The 17,030-nt window shown below is 39.9% G+C and overlaps 1 long non-coding RNA gene across 3 annotated transcripts in view; it reads right to left on the bottom strand.

The window, feature by feature from the left end:
• Nucleotides 1–568: 568 nt before the first annotated feature.
• Nucleotides 569–17,030, bottom strand: part of LOC112842682 (uncharacterized) — a 52,709-nt gene continuing 36,247 nt past the window's right edge. For 2 of the 3 annotated variants that reach the window (XR_003214631.1, XR_003214633.1), the window contains one exon: nucleotides 569–1,047. This is a non-coding gene — a long non-coding RNA (uncharacterized LOC112842682). Of the gene's footprint in view, nucleotides 1,048–8,656; nucleotides 12,530–17,030 lie in introns of those variants that run through there. The other variant, XR_003214632.1, reaches the window with a different exon arrangement.

Here is a 17,030-nt window from a genome sequence, read left to right as displayed (position 1 = left end):
TTGTTCCAAAATGCGATAACCATTATTGGAAAAAGGTGAAACTATGTCTTGCCAAAGAGCACACAGTGAGATAGTAAAGAAACTTCCATTGATAAAACTTTTACATGTTGGACTCTTTATTTTAGAAACAGTGATTAATTACAGTCTTCTCCCTCCTCTAAAGTTTCATCTTGGAAGTAGACATTTTCTCCTGCTGCTGCAAAAGCAGCCACTCCAGCCAAAGCTTTTCAACTCTGGACTCAACACGCTGATTGATTGACTTATGGACTCTGGCCAGCGTGTCCTCGTGTGAACCGCTCGAATCAGAATGGCCTCCACTGTGGTGGGAGATGAACTCGTCTCTCTCCAAAACCACAGCAGGTGGCCTGTGTTTGGGTTGTACACAAGCCTAGTATCACATTACCTCCCTATACACATGTTATCAATTAGTATACAGTAGATCCTCAATGTGGTCATTGCTCATAGCTTTCTGTCTCCTCTTCCAAACCCAGAGATATGAAGAGAGGGCTACAGTAGTAAACAGAAAACCTGGCCCGACATGCAAAAATGCAGTTTACATTTCAGCAGCTTTTACAATCAATTAGGTGTTGAAATGTCAAATAAACATGGGAGAGGGTGGTCTAATGCTTGAAGTATCACGGGTTGCATTAATAATTTCCAGGCAGCCATAACTGTGCATCATGTTGGTGTTTGTTATTAATGAGTTGTCCGTGCAAACATAACAAAATTAGAACTTAAGCGTAGATAGTGATACATGGATATGAACGTAGCACAGTGGTGTCTGCAGATAAATTCCTGAGAAGTGAGGCAGGTGTCTGAAGATCTGGCTGGACCCTTCACAGAGGGAAAAGTTGGGATTCCGAAAATCATCCGTCACTTCGCCTCATTCAGAAATATGTCTGGGACTGGTCTTATGTGAAACACTTGTACAAACACAGACTCTGTCCTTTTATACAATTTGGCTGTTGGTGGCTCAGAGAGCTGCCTCCGGGGAAGGGTCTCCTTCCAGGCAGTTTCCACTCAGAAAGAACCAAAATACATCCTGACCTGGCAATGGAGACCATGACATTATAGACTGTTAGTGGTACACAAGAAACTTTTGTCACTTTTTGTATTGGTCTATAGGCAATGAATATGACTAGTCTGTTATCATATAGTGATGATTACAACAGGAAAAGAAAAGACTTAACTGCACTGGATATTCATTCACTGATTAAACTGAGAAATTCAATTAAACTGAAGATAGTATTAGCCAGCTGATCCACCTGTATTCATGTTTATGGGACTATTCTAAAGAAATGCTCCATTTTATAAACTGTACATGAAAAATGGACTGGCCACTGTGATGTCACCCACTGGAACTTAATTCTCAAGTTGTCTTTTTGTTTGTTTGTTTGTTTGTTATTTTTAAACTAGATGCAACCATATTTGGATGAGAATTGCAATCAGTTAATGTAACACTGACACCTACAAAACTTTATGATATTGAATGCAATATCTTGCTACAAAAAACACTTTCAGGAAAAATTGTCTTAAAAGTGTCTTTTAATGCAAAAGAACTTTAACACAAACTGCCCACCTATATCTTTTTACTTAGCATAACTTGAAACATATATACAATTTAAATGACTGAGAATTGCATCCACACAGTTGTTATGGAGGTGGGAAATTATATATATAGCCCCCATTTTTTTCTAATGATTTTTGCCTTAGGTGGAAAACCTGTTTCCACACGGGAATATACAGAGATTTGAAAAGGGGAATTCTGGTTTGGGTCTTGCAAGGTGTACCTAACAAAGTGGCCAGTGATTACATGTCTCACATAGTGTATTCTTTTGAAATACAGTGGGGTCCAGATTAATTTTTAATAGCTTTTATACCATGTATTCAGGAAAAAGAATGCATTTTCATTGATTTTGTTCCACCTAGCATACCTCCGGCTTAGACAACCTGTTTGACACTCATTAATTTGGCTGCTAGCAAGCAAACAGCAAGTCTATGATTTTGTTCCTGCAAAAATGTCTACAAGTGTTACTAAGCCTGTTTCACAGGCATCCGCCATGAAAACTGAATAGGTGTGCAGGATGTTTCATTAAGTCAAGTAAAGTGTCTTTGATCGTGCAGTTTATCTGTATTATGCAGCCCAGTTTTGTGGCAGGAAACTGTGGCAGGAAACTGGCTGCACACAAAGATGAAACTTACCTTTAGCTCCATCACTTTTAGGCATGCCTCTTTTAGTTCTATGTCTATCTGAAGGTTTTGCTTTCTATTTATGAATCCATACCTTTGCTGTATGTGGACTCAAAGATTATATTCTTTGAAATTAGAAGATGTTTCATAGCAGACTCATTAACAACAAGGCTACTCAGTCTACCAAATTGTTGAAATGATCTACCAGCAACATCAAACTTTCTTTTTTGTTGCATTGCGTTATCCAGCAGGAACTGTGGAGGTGTAACTGTCTGTTTAGTCTGACGTGTGCATGGGGTGCGTGTTTCTGCGCAGACATTAACAACTACCAGGTGGGCCAAAGTTTACTGAGAACCTAAAGTGATATGCCTTCATTTTGACACATGTTGAAATCATTCTCTTCTATTAATATGACCATACGCATCTGCTTTGGTGCTTCTTTTCATTTTTACACCCATATTACTCTAGCTCTTCAGTCTGAACTGATGCCTTGTACAGGCAATGGAAATGTCCATTTCTGAAACATCTGCTGCTGCTGTTTTATGATATTTACTTGCATGAACAGTTGTAATTGTGACTCATTTTTCAAGGGGTGTGCCGGATCTGTTGTCAGATGTGTTTGTGTGTGCTGCTTTTATTTGACCATGACAAAAACCCCTTTTAGCGTTTTTTGGTAATTAAGATGCCGTATTAATAGAATTTCCACATACTGTTGAACCACCTGCGGGAGCTTTATCTATATACTTGTGCACGTACCACAGTTTAAGAACCAACTGCCAAACATGAAACAAACAGCTGAAGATTGTAGCCCTTATTTTTTTGGAGACATTTTGCTGATAAATACGAGGCAGTTTGGACAAATCTAATAACGGTGTAAATAACAGTCACACAAATTGTGTTTTATTGCCATTGAATCCAGATGTTCTGTTATGGGAGCATTTGGGGTAACAGGTAGGGCCTGTAGCCTCGTCAGTAATTCTCCAAATCCCTCGGCTCTCGGCACTGGTCCTGATACAGCTCATTAAACTGTGATTATACTGCTCCCAGGGGTTTGGGCTCTGGACCAGCTCATTATTAAGGCAACAGAAAACAGAGCGTGTGGGATGAATCTTAATGCAATGTGCTTCCAATATGGTAGTTTTGTCTCCAAACAAAAGCTTCTCGTTTGAAGAAACATATTGCCTTATGTAGAATGTAAATGAACACAAAGCTGAAAGCCAAGACTTTAAATGTGAACCTGGGCTAAAATATGTAATAGAGTACATTAACATTAGTATTAATTGTAGGCTGACCTCAAGTGCCCTCTCAACCTTCCCAGCTAGTAGCGTGCTACACAACTCACCTTTTGCAGTTATAGGGGACCTGGTAGCACATTAGAAGAGGGAGTCTGGTCAAATTAGCTCAACCTGAGCAAGAACAGATTTAAAATGCAAGAAATTCCCAGGAGGTCTAATTCTATTTCTGCTTGTCATTTAATTATAGTGTTTGTCCACTTCATGGTAAAGAATTAGACGTAAAAGTGTGCAGGTTTATTATCGCAGCACTGAAGATTATTAGCTTTTACTGGTCATTGTTGCGCTTCGTTTAAGCCATTTATCCCTTGTTAAATTCATGAAAACAATATCTGTATTACTCCGTTTTAGTCAGCATTTATTTGGAGTTTGGTGCCTGAACACCTGTGAATGCGAATGCAGTTAATTTCTTGCTTTACACTACCACAGTAGATTATAAATTAAACAATCAAGATGCAAAATTGCACCCAGTTTCAGAGGTTCAGTGGTAACTTAACAAACAAACATTATTTTAAATACGAGCACTGGTTTTAATTTTTGGATTAAAATGCTTTTGCAGGGAGTCTAGAACTCATGGACATCACCAAATGTTGTGGTTCCTCCACAGAGATGCTCTGCTAGGCCTTCACTTCAGCCACCTTCATATGCTGTTTCTTTGTGGGTCGTTCAGTTTTATATTTAATAACTGAAAAGCATTATGTTCTGTTGGACGGAAGCATGGTGTTGTGTTGTTTTAGCCCCATCACCTCACAGCACCAAGGTCCACGGTTTGAAACCACTGGACTGCTGGGGCCTTTTTGTGTGGAGTTTGCAGTTCGGTAATCACGCCAACTAACCACTGATAGCATTAGCTGACAACTAATCAAGTTCCACTTTGTCTAAATATGGTTGCATTAGGTTGAACTAACTAACTTAACTAACTAACCAATTAACCAGCTAACTGACAACCAATTATGGCATACTCATACCTTCAAAGTTTCTGTCACACAGCTATTGTATCCATAGTGAAAAACTACAGTGTTCACTTTTCCAGTGTGACAATTTGTATTAGGAGGACCTGAGCTGAATTGTAAGGGTAGCGTATACAGAAGTCACTCGAACACATGGTAACTCACAGTTTAATTTTACTACTTGCTCTAAAATCCATTCACTGCCCTGAACAAGCATTGCTTTCGCAATCTCTCTCCCTCCTTGTCTGTTCCTCTGTTCACGTCTGGTTGGTATTTCAAGCAGACAAAGATTAGAAGTGGTGTCAAGTATCCTGCTCTACGTCTGGCAGTGTAACATCCCTCCTGTGTTTTGACAGTCATTAATGAGTGCAGTTAATGCAGCGACTAAGAGTGCTAAAGCCTCTAATAGAGAACACATCCAAATATATGCCAAAGCAAGCATTCTTTGTGAACAGAGGACAGGATGTTACTGTAATACCATTGACTGGTGCCAGACTGTGGGGATTGGCCTTGATGATAGCTGGAATGTAGTGAATGCCAAGCTGAATACCAAGACAGTGAATTTACAGACAATGCAGACTGGGGAAACAATGGCTTTAGCAGATACTAATGAAACCTTGAAAAGCCACAACAAGTTCTCAGAGTAATTGATCACCCCATCTAATTTCCCTGCAGAATGTGAACTTAACCAGCTGCGTTTTTACTCCCTTATTCTCTATGGATACAATGTTTGTCCGTCATTCTGACCATCACTTTAGTCCTGACTAAGAAGTTGTAATACCTATTTGGGATAGTCTTTCATTCATCATAATCATCCACCTGATTCGTACTAATACTAGTCTCTTAACTTGGCTTATAAACTAAGATGGTGAGCATGGTTAAAGGGGTCGTATTCTAACATTTCCAGGCCCCTATTCTTATTCTTGAATGCTATTAGAATAGCTTTGCATGATTGGCAATTCAGAATAATTCATATCTGTCATATGGACCTTTTCTTCCAATGTGTGGAAAAAAACAGCTCCTCCCTCTTAGGCCACACTCTCTTTAAGTCAGCTTCCTCTGATTGGCTGTCCAATAAGGGAAAAAAAGTTCAATAAGAATAAAAGGTTTCAACAGCAGGTGGGTGGAGCTTCTGTACTCACAGCCTTATTGACATCATAAAGTGCCAAGAGTAGAAAAAACTGTCTGAAACAGAACTAGAACTAGAAGTGTGACGCATACGACATGTGGGCAGAATTGGGCCACCAGTCCAGCCCACTGGACGGCTTTTCAAAGCGTGAAGATTGCAGAGAAGATGAAGTGTTTCTTTCTAAGTAAGACCTTAGGCATACCTTGCCTCTTACCCTGCGACAGCTGGGATAGGCTAGACCCCTCATGTGACTTTGAACAGGGTCCTATCCAGGACTTGGCACAGTGAGGACCAACCAGAAATAAACTCAGTGTAGTAACTGGGTAATGTGCAGGCCTTCTAGATTAGCTCAGCATTCACTACCATTGTTCCCTCAAAGCTGGACAGGAAACTGCAGGATCTAGGATTGAGCAGCTCTCTCTGCAGGTGGATCCTTAACTTCCTGTCTGGCGGACCCCAAGTGGTCAGACTAGGCAGCATCACCTCATCCCCCGTCATAATGAAGACTGGTGCTGGTGAGTAAAGCACTTGAGTAAATCAATTCAGTTACAATGCTTCTGGTCTTATCCATGCTCTCATCTAACGGTACTGGGAAATACAAGACTAGAGTACACTAGCCAAGTAGTTTTGGTAGGTGGGGAGTCAGATTTCAGTTGGAGGCTGTTCCCACCCCATGTCCCATGCTCACAAATATGCTGACCCTGAATTGGACAAGTGGAAGAAGATGGATAGATGGAGAGCAAAAGCAAGGCCTATAAGCCAGGAAGAGACATGTTTTTTTTAATTACAGAATACATTTTATTATTATTATTATTGATACTGATAATGAGAGTATTTTTACAGAAAGTGGAAAAACCTTCGTGAAATTACACTTGTTTTGTTGCTATGGCAAATAAAGCTGTTTGTCACTCTGAAAGAGTGGAGTTTTTTATTTCATATGAATGGTTTTGCTTCTCCAGCACTCTAGAGGTCAGTGGCCACTAAACTAAAATGAATGTGACACCTCTGATTTAGAGCACTTAGAGAAACTGATCTTTTGGTTCAGATTACTCGTACAAACCCTGACCTCATTATATGAAATTTTGGCCATGTATAATTTTTGCAACCACTGTTGTAAAAGGATATATGCAAGAAAATAAGGCAAGATATAATGGGCCCGCTTTATTGTATTCTACAAATATGACAAATTGTAAACATACAGTAAGTAGCAAGTTCACAGTCGAAAAGGGCTGCATCACTTTACTGGGACATTACTCAAGTATCAGTTTGCCCGTTTCTGTTTGACCTCACATTTAGTATTTACTGCATACAGTATCTGCACTGATTTTCCACTCGTCTGTTCAGCTCCAGGTGTCTCTTCAGTGTGTCTGCAGCATGACTCAAAGCATTTTTTTTATTTAACTGGAAAGCCTGCTGTTGTTTATCACATAATATTCCTAATGTGTTTTTTCTGCAAAATGAGATAAGAAGGGGAAAAGGGAGTTGTATGAAACGGGCCAGATTTAAATGCGCCGCACGGCACATTGCATACCACAAATGCCGGCGGGCTTGAGTAACCAGGAAGCCAGGGCCTTATAAATGAAAAGCTCTTTTAGCGAGACAGTGTGAAATATGATGGATACTCCAGAGCTGAGATGCTGGACCGCAGCCCTGAGCAGCACTCCACCTCATGTGTCATGTTCTCTGGGCATCGAGTCAAGTGTTAAACAGTGCTGGAGCTACACCATGAAAGGGTGGTAACCATTGTCCTGTTAACAAAACCGAGCCTGTGCACCGGATGTGTTTATTTTAAAATCTCCAGTAATTACTTAACTATGCCTTAAAGATATGCTTGGGAGAAAAAGAATGCCATGTGTATATTTAGAGTAAATGCCGGGATAGTTACAGTCAAAACACTATATAGCATCGCTAATACACCACTGACATTAAAACGAACGGCTTCCTGGCACTAATGTGCTGGAAAGTCATTCAATGGAGACCTCTGTGCTCATTTTCTATTAACATTACACAGAACATTTGCAAATCTGCACTGCTGAGAGCTGGGGTTGGTGTGCCATCGGGAGCACTTTCAAACAATGGACAGAATGGGTTTCCGTTGCTTTATGATGAGGAACCTGAGCCGTGGCCGCCTGCCATCCACAGAGTCCCGGCCACAGTTAACAGGAAAGGACCTGGCACTAAACCTAGAAATGCGAGGGCACACGCTCAGATGCAAAAGTACACATGTTGCTTTGATCTTCAAAGGAGTTTGAAGGTCTTGCTGAAAAGACAGTGTAATCTGGTTTTTCTGGTGTGTTTTATGCATTAGAAGCAAAGCCAGGGAGCAGACCTAAACAGTGAGGAAAACTAAAAAAGCAACTAACATGAAGGTAGACTGTTACACCACTAATCTTTGAAAATCTTGATGCTGCAGCACCGTGCAAGAACTTAAAATGTCTGATTTTTCTTTTCTTTTTTTGGCAATATTGTGAGTGACCTATCACGGGAGGTCCAGATTTCTCCCATATGCCAGGCCTGCATCTGCAGGAAGCTAACAGCTCTACACACTGGGTATAGTTGGATTCATCGCACGCTGCTGCCTTTTGATACTTGACCCAAAGTGCTGACTTAAGAGTCTTGTTGCATTGTCTTTGTTTTAAGCATTTAATAAAAGATTTGACTAAACAGGAGCCAGTTCTTTTTTTTTGTTTGTTTTGTTTTTTTTCCCATCACACAAATGCCAAACGGCAGTGTCTTGGTCCAGGCACTGAAAATCAGGTTACCCTGGGAGATTGATTTTATATCTTTTACACCTTTTATTCTAACATAGCAGTAAAAGCACATATGTTCAGATTGTTTTGATTAAAACAGGAATTTCTGCTCTATTGCTTCTAGATTTATTGCAACTTAAGAGATGGCCTTCTAAATCTGTAGTGGCAACGAAGCGTTTTTTCCACCCAGCTGGGATGTTTTTCAGCAAAGGACGAATTTGAAACTGGGCGAGATGTTATTATTACTATGATTTTTTTTTTTTTCAATCGTGGCCTTTAACGGTTCCAAATCCAGATTGCTTACATCTTTCCTCTCCTCTGGGTTGACATGCGAAGTGGAAGATCTTCAAGTCAACGTCTCAAAAAATACTGACAGAAAATTATTCAAACCATATGATGCAGATGAAAAATTAATGCATGTTTTTTTCCACTCTGTGCAGCTGTGCAGGCTGATTAAAAACACTGTACACATTTTTGAGTGATTAAAAAAACATGAAAGGGCTTTTAATTGGAATCTTAAGGTTGAATCTAAAACCTCATCTCCAGGCTGTAGAATGTAATAAAACAGTAAAGGTTTCAAACAAGGCTACTCTGACAAATATTGTGCTTGGAGAGCAGCCAGATTCTTGTGCAGATGACTCTGTGCCAGAGGCAAAGCTCATCCAAGCCCAGAGTACTCTCAAGTGGGCCTGAGTGTTGTTTTGGAGTTTGAGGCAAAAAAGAATAGGCCAACGGCTCCCTGTGAGATAAACTATTATAATCCACTCAAAATGCACACACAAACACGAACTGCCCAAATCTGTGTTTCTTTGGAATGTATCAGCAAACTGTACGACATGAGACAGATCAGGCTTTTGTTGAATTTTTTTAGGCCGTGAATAAGTTACTTGTGTTACAGCCCACATGCAGGTAATCCTAGTTTAGCCTAGACTCATCAAGCCTGGCTTACTCAGTCATGTACTGTGTGCTGCCCCATTGTTCTAGTATATCCTGGTCTTTGTGAATGCTTCAACTTTCACCAGAAGGGACTTTTTTTTGTTACTTTGTGTGTGTGTGTGTGTGTGTGTGTGTGTGTATACCACTGTTTTTTGTTTTTTTTTTGTAGCTTTTATGCCAGACATTGTTCTGTTTTTTCATACGTTATGCATTTTTTTTTTTTGAGCAAAAGACATTTGACACAAAATTTGACTTTGTCACACTGTCCACAATACATTGTAGGAATGTTGATAACAGAGTTAAAATACACCTTAGATAGGCTTTATCTCTGACAGAACCATTTTAAAAAATAAAAAAAACAGGATTCATATGTAAATAATAACACATATATTTTTTTGTCATCACTACTTCTATGGTACTGATATATATTTTTTTTTAAACAAATTGTCAAAAGTGACAAAATATGAAGTCCAGTTATCATATTTTATACTTGGATGGATAGCTTCAGCAAACAGCCTGCTAACTTAGCTTAGCATAAAAACAGAATGCACTTTAAAAACGCTAGGCTCTGTCTACAAGATAGTCTATCTTTTTATGTAATAATTAAAAAAATACTGATTACAAAAGTGATAACTGGTAGCTTTAACCCCACGTCTTTCCTGAGTTAAGCTAATACACAGAATCATGCATACTGTAGCCAGATTGAGTAGCAAATTAACTCAGCATAATGACTGGAAACAATAGCAATCAGCTACCAAGGCACTCTCTAAAAGATACTAGCTATATTGCGATTTTGCCGTGACGACCCACCATGTGATGTTAACTTGTCCACCCTTTCGGACTAACCATCTTGCAATCACCAGTTGTCAAGGGAGAAATATATATTTCCATGAATGGTTGCTGTAGGTTGTGTCAGTCGCTGTGAAATCAATTGGTTGTTTACCCACTAGTAAAAAATGTTTGTTTCCCAAAGGTTTGTGAAAACCTTCTTGCAATTGATTTTGGTTTTTAATTTTAGTTTGAAGGTCTGTGTTTGCAGGCAAGTTGGGAGCAAGTTGGGGTCTTCTGTGCAAACTAAATGTGGCCATGGCAATCTACCGGACATCAGAAGGAGGTTTTCGGTGGAAGTTGCTCATTTAATCTAACAACTTCCAGCAGCTAACCAGAAACAACTGTCCGACCATACTGGGAATATACATCTTTCTCCCGCGACTAGTGTTTGCATCACGTCTAAGAAGGCAGACAACTGTTCAGCAATGTATGCACGATGTCATGCAAGAAACCTCTGTGCTTAGGAAAAACAATACTTTAACATTAACTATGAAAATTTGTGGTTTTACTGCTTTTCTAACCTAAACTAACCTTACATACAGAGTTGCAGACATGAGAATATATCATGTATTTTAAGTATTGTTTGTGGCGATGTCTGTAATTACAGTCCAATATGTTTTTAATCTACTAAACCTCGCAAACTATCTAATCTTGGCCCCGGGGTTTTGTGTTGTATCTTTCCCATGCCCCACTGTCACACAAACACAAAGTCACGTCTCGACCTTAGGTATTTCCTCTGTCATTATTATCATTATTAATAATATTTCTTTTCATAGCGACCTGGTGAGGACCCCTTTGCTTGGCCGCATAGCTTGCATTTTTACACACACGCTGTTTATACAGCTGCGTATCCTTCGGAGTCTGGTTCGGGCCGAGTTGGGTAACACAGATGTTTGGGTTCTGCCTGATGCCATCTGGTAACACTGGCTCCCAGAACAACTCAGCTGGACACGGATTTCATGGTTGAACAGGAGGGCAGAAGGGAGATACAGTGTCAGGGAGAGGAGAAGTGGGATAGAAGAGCGCCAGGAGGAGAGGAACAAAGATGGGAAAACAGGTTAAAAAAGAAGTGTGCTCTTTCACGGAGAGAAAGAAAAAAGAAGTGGGCTGAAGGGGTGAGAGGGGAGTAGAGGGATTTAGGTGTGTAAAGGGGCAGTAAATGGATACAGGGTATTTGGATGGCGGGAAGGAAAAGGGGTAGTGGGAAAGACACGACTGGATGGTGGGAACTTAGCGTGTGAAACTTTGGGCATTGGGAAGCAGGAAACTGCAGGGTGACAGGATAAAGTACAAGTGTTACACATGGTGCTGCAGTAAAAAAGCACATGCATATGCTTTGCATGCTCATTTTCTCACAGATTTGAAATATAATATTTATCTAAATATTGATCTACACCCTGCTTCAAACACAGGCTGTTCAGAAAATACATCATATGACATTTATTTAAAAAATCTGTGGTGACAATCTAATTGATGCAGTCCACCCTTCATTACTGTAATTCAAATCAGCATGGCTTAGCATTTACTAATTAACATTAACATAAAGTTACCACTGAGCCTGAGTGGAATGTCATTTGCAGGAAACTGGCCATAAACCATCAAGTAAACACTTAACGGCCGATCTTTTTCGTCTTTAGGCCAAACGCAAACTTATGGGAAATCGCTTAAAACATCACTTATCCGAGAACCGTTCCTCGCCATATTGAAAAGATTATACATTTTGATTGCAAACATATTGCCAGGAGGTTTTTGTTGGGTGAATTAGTCAGTCAATCAGCAAAGCTGTATACAGCTGTATCATGTTAAAAGAGGGTCAGAACTATGAAACATCTGGACAATTACTGCACTCTCTGCTTTTGAACGGCAATCATGTGACTTTAAGACCGAGTGCTCCGTGCCATCTGATTTATGATACTTGTCTGAGGGTACTGGACAAATAACAACTGAAAAACATGATTATGTTGTATACAGTGCTCAAGAATATGCGATTAGTGGAGGGTGCCTTGTTCTCGCCTTCATTGCTTGTGACTTTCTGACAAAGTCCATTAGTAATAGTTTGGGCTCTCTGGTATTTTAGACAGAAGTATAATTGGAGAAGGCAGTTCTGCAGTAGTTGTTAAAAGAAAAGGTAAAAATGTATTTATCTTTATTTATCTCTTTTTCAAGCCCATCTGCTTTAGCACATATATTTCTTCATAAGCAAACCAATGCAGGGATCCTTGTCACAGTACATACCATGTTTGCCCTTCAGAAATGAGTTTGATTTCCTTCCAGACGACAACCTGCCCACATGAGGAAATGGAGTTTGCTGCGACAGACATGTTTAAATGCCATATCAGCCCACTCCATTTAAAAGTCCACATACTGTCTGCAGACTGTAGCCTCGGGCTGCGTCAGGTCCCTCCCTCTTTGCTGCCCTTCCTGTCTGTGCCACTCTTTCATTCAGCTCAGCTGTAATAACAATAAATCAGAGGTTTACAGGTTGTTTAGGGTGGAGGGGGGTTCGGAAGTAAAGAAGAGGCAGAGCTTTATTTCATTCAACCTTTTTTTTTTTAACGGTATCCATTTGAGATTAGCAAAACTCCTTTGTCAGGAAGATCGGGTAATAAATAAAATGCGCTGCACACAAATAATACAGTCATGTTTTAGGAAGTAGGAAGACAAGCGCGAACTGGGGAATGGTACCATCAGAGATGATGCTGTGGTTTTAATGGAGGAAAATGACTCAGTTAATGCAACCTGAGCTTTGAAAATGGACAGCTCCATAGAAAAAATGATCACAGCATCGCCTGCAAGGTGTGGACAGGGTTAATGAACATTACCAGTGACTGCACTATATTTGTAGCTTTAACGATGCATTTTAGCTTGTGTTTTTAAATGGAACTGTACACTTTGTTTGTGTTTCAAGCCCTTCAAATGTGTGTCTCTAGTTTGCACACATCTATGGTGGCCCTGAGAGGTCAAATTCACTGCAACTTTAGAAAATAACAGCAAATGTAAAAATGCTGCAAAAACATAAAAAACACAATCAAATAATTTTAAAAACAACTGTTTGACCTCTCAAGGCCACCATACAAATCCCACATATACCTTCTTCTTTTTTAAACTGCTAAGGTGTTCAAATGACCCAAGTCTACTCTAGAGCCAAAGCTAATTTCAGCCAAAGAAGCTGATATGATGTTTAAACTTCTCAGGGAAGTTGATGAAGTGAAATGAATTTCATGCAAAGCTGGTCACTGCACAACAAGTGATGCTTTTATTCCACCTCAGGGAGAACACCGGGGGAGATCACTGTTCACCAGGTCTTCATCTTCATCACACAGTCTGAGCAAAGACACCATGCATTTTAAAGATAACTTATGGGTATGATAGCCTCTGCCAGCCGACCAGAGGAGAGATATTTGATTCTCATTGAGCACAGATTTTAAACCTTTTTTGACCGTCAAATACAGCATTTCAGAAATTCTAGAGGATCAGGGACGTAGTTTCCAAATGCGATGTTGTGATCAGAAGCTAATTTTCTGTTATGCTGTTGGCATATTCTCATGCTCTTTTTCAACCAGCATTTAAAAAACAATGTATGAATATTATGCTTGCATCTCTCCTTGTTTATGCCCATGTGATTTCATTAAGGTTTCATTTACTTTTCTTGCCGCTTCTATTGTTTGTTTTGCAGTTACTCCAGAGATGAAATAATCTTCCAGGAAAAATGTTATTCTTTTCTTTAATTAGCACACACACACAGATCCTCTCACGCTCCATCTTCCAGCAGGGGGCGGTGCATCCATTGTCTGCTTGATGTACAGTCACTGAGGTCAACTTAGAAGGCCTCAGCTCACTATTGGAAAACAAGGCGATGCAGCATCTCCTCGGAAATTCTCAGAAATGCGAACAAACACACTGCAAAGAGGAGCTTTGCCAGTTTGTTTTATTTTTAACCATGCATCCCAGGACTGACACATTAAATTCTATTTGTTGACACACTTCAAGGGAGATCCTGGCCTATTTTTTATTTTTATTTTTTATCTCAACTGGGATCAGTGTGCAAAGATTGCATCAAACTGTGAAGATTAAGATTGTTTTGTCTCTGCGAGCAGACGCTGCATTTAAAGAGGCCACCAGTCCCGTTATGGAAATGTGCTGCAAAAGCAGGAAACTCGCATCAAAGTGTAGAGCTTTCTTTCTTTTTTTAAATAGCAATTTTACATCTTCATTTATATTAAGAAGAGAAGGCCCAGGACTTTTTTTTTTGGTGGTGAAAACATCTTTCTCTCTCTCTCACTCCGTGCTCTGTCTTGCCACAGATGGTTAAAGTTTTACTCTTTCTCTTCTCACAGAATCCCAAAACAATTCATCTCATAAAATCCAGAGTCAGCGTGCCATAAGTGAAAATGTATGGCTCCCATGGGTGCCCTGAAGGAAAGTTACTGGCCGCAAGACAGCAATAGAGGATCCTTGTTTTCTTACTTTCTTATATGGAAAAAAAAAAGAGCATGTATGTGCGTGTATTCAGTTGGGCTGGATGTAGTTTAAATGTGGCTTGGTGGTGGTAGTCAGTCCTTGTTATCCAAAGTATCCTTCAGTCGGTAAAACTGTCAGGCTAGAAGAAGCACATCAGACTGTTTCTGCCAATTGTGGCTGCATCTCAACGACAAAATGATGTTGGAAACGTAATTTTTTTTTTCCAACGAGGAAGTGGTTTGTTGTGAAAAGAGAGGCTTTGCTAATTTTATTATGGAATATATTCCCGGGACATGAACTCTGAGACCTCAAAATTGTATAACAATTCAGTCAGGACCGCTGCTAGCCAGAGTGAAAGTGTTATTTTGATGTGCAGTAATTTATATTTGGTGGGATGGCTCTGTTTGGGACCTTTCTGCACTTCTGTGTGCATGCAGTAAAAAAAAACAGAGGTGGAAAAGGAATTGCAAAAACAGGGCAGAAGAAAGATGGGATTGGTGACAGCAGATAAAGGCTAAGTTATTAATTAATTAAATTAAAAATAGGTGTGTATCTATGTGTGGTGGGTTGCGAAGCAGCTTGCAGATGGTGTGTCCTATACAAAGGCCAGCTGATCTGTGAGGACAGCAGCTGAGTGCGACTTCATAGCCTATGCTAACACAGTACTTCTTCATATTGCTATGATCATGGTCTTCATGACATGATTTTCCATATTTCTATCTATCTATTTGCCCTTATGGCTACATTACATAAACAGCAAGGGAAGGAGATGTTGCAAATAAAGAATGTTAAGGGTCTAAATCCCTTTATAAACAGTGCTGCATGCCTATAAGCAGCAGTTGCCAGCAGCCTACATACACGACATGTTTAGCAGGTTTATCATACCCCCGATTGCTTATTTTAACCTCTGCCCGTTTTTTTGTTGCAGCCGGCTGTCTGTGTACTCCTCGATGTCAAATAATCATTTTTCTTTCTTTGCTTTTGACTGATGACCCTTCATTAAGAGATGCTAGCAGTTATACGCTTAGAGTTGCTACTGTTACTGTACTGCAGTTCTTGCTTGATTGCAGCACCCTGAGCTGTATTTCTGTTCATTAGCCAGAGGCGACCTCATATCAGTAACTTTTCCTGTCTTAAGTTCTGTGGAATCGTTTCAGACAGTAATCTGGAAGTGACTGCAGAGTTGCTTCCCCTTAGGACAGTAAATTCATGCAGAAAATTTCGTCTAATTTCACAGCTACTTCAAATATTGCTCTTATCCCTTAGAGATGGGGTTCTCAAAGTGGACTCAGGAGACCCCCACGGGGCAAGAGGTCCAGAAAATAATTTGCTTTAAATCTTAGAATTTTACTCTAATATATAAGAGTGCTTAACGACACATGGAAATCATTCACACAAACAAAATGTCCCATCCCCAGCCCCGTGTTATCGCTGAGCTAAAGATATAAGATATAAAGACAAATATTACAACCGTGGCTATTACTTGAGTAGGGTTTAGGGTTTTTTTGTTATGTCTTTTCTTTTAATCTGTATCTTTATCTTTGTCAAAAAAAGAAATAGAGTGCTGAATAGAACAGGGACTTCTGCTGGCTACCAGAAGATGCCCTCCCCACAAAGGCTAAGTCTGCTTACTTAGAACATGTTTGAGCTAACAGGAACTCTGGTTTTGCAACGGTATCCTGGGCTAAGCTAAGATAGGCGGCATGCTCACATGTGAAGACACATGTGAGCCATCTCTGGCCACACAAAGTGCAAGAACCTCTGCTCTAGAGCATGAAAGTACAGTTTAGTAACACTGGAACATTATACTATATAATGCAGTGTGGTGTGTTTGTGTGTAATGTCTCAGTAGAAGCTGTTACCTATACAAGAAGTGTTGGTTAAACTTGAACGAACTTGATCCAACATGTGACCCTGTGCACTTCATAAGTGAAGAAACTGTGTATGTGAGCGCTACAGCTTTTATGGCATTATTTTTAAATATGACTGAGATTTTTTTTTTCTTATTTTTTATTTGTTGTGCTCAGTTCCATTTGCAAACAATGACAGCTGTGAGTTTCAGGATTTGAGTTTTGTTCTCTAGTGGAAAATGTGAAAATGTTCAAAAGCGATGGGAAACTTTTTACTGCACCAACATGTAAACTCTGAAGAAACTAATTGTGTGTCATTATTCCCGCTGCACTGCTCTGTTGCTCTTCTGTGTTTATTTAACTGAAAGCAAACCCCCGAAAGCTTCACTCTAATTGTGCGGTTGGTTTATTTTATTTGTAAAAAGCAGCACCAAGTTCCCTCCAAGCTTTGGATTATGTTCTTTGATATCTCCCTGCTACTTGCACGTCTCTGTGCAAAATATTTAAAACACAAGGCTGCTTTCCCCCCTCCCAAAACCCTCAAATCCTGGCTCAACGTGTGAGTCGGGTGATACAGTGTGTGCTGCCACATTTCTGTTTGTGATATACGTCAGTCTGTACGACTTTTGAACATCTGCTGA

Source organism: Oreochromis niloticus, linkage group LG17 (assembly GCF_001858045.2).
Source record: "Oreochromis niloticus isolate F11D_XX linkage group LG17, O_niloticus_UMD_NMBU, whole genome shotgun sequence".
In the NCBI taxonomy this organism is placed as follows: domain Eukaryota; kingdom Metazoa; phylum Chordata; class Actinopteri; order Cichliformes; family Cichlidae; genus Oreochromis; species Oreochromis niloticus.
Note: the sequence above shows the minus strand (reverse complement) of the source record. Positions and strands in the feature narration are given on the sequence as shown.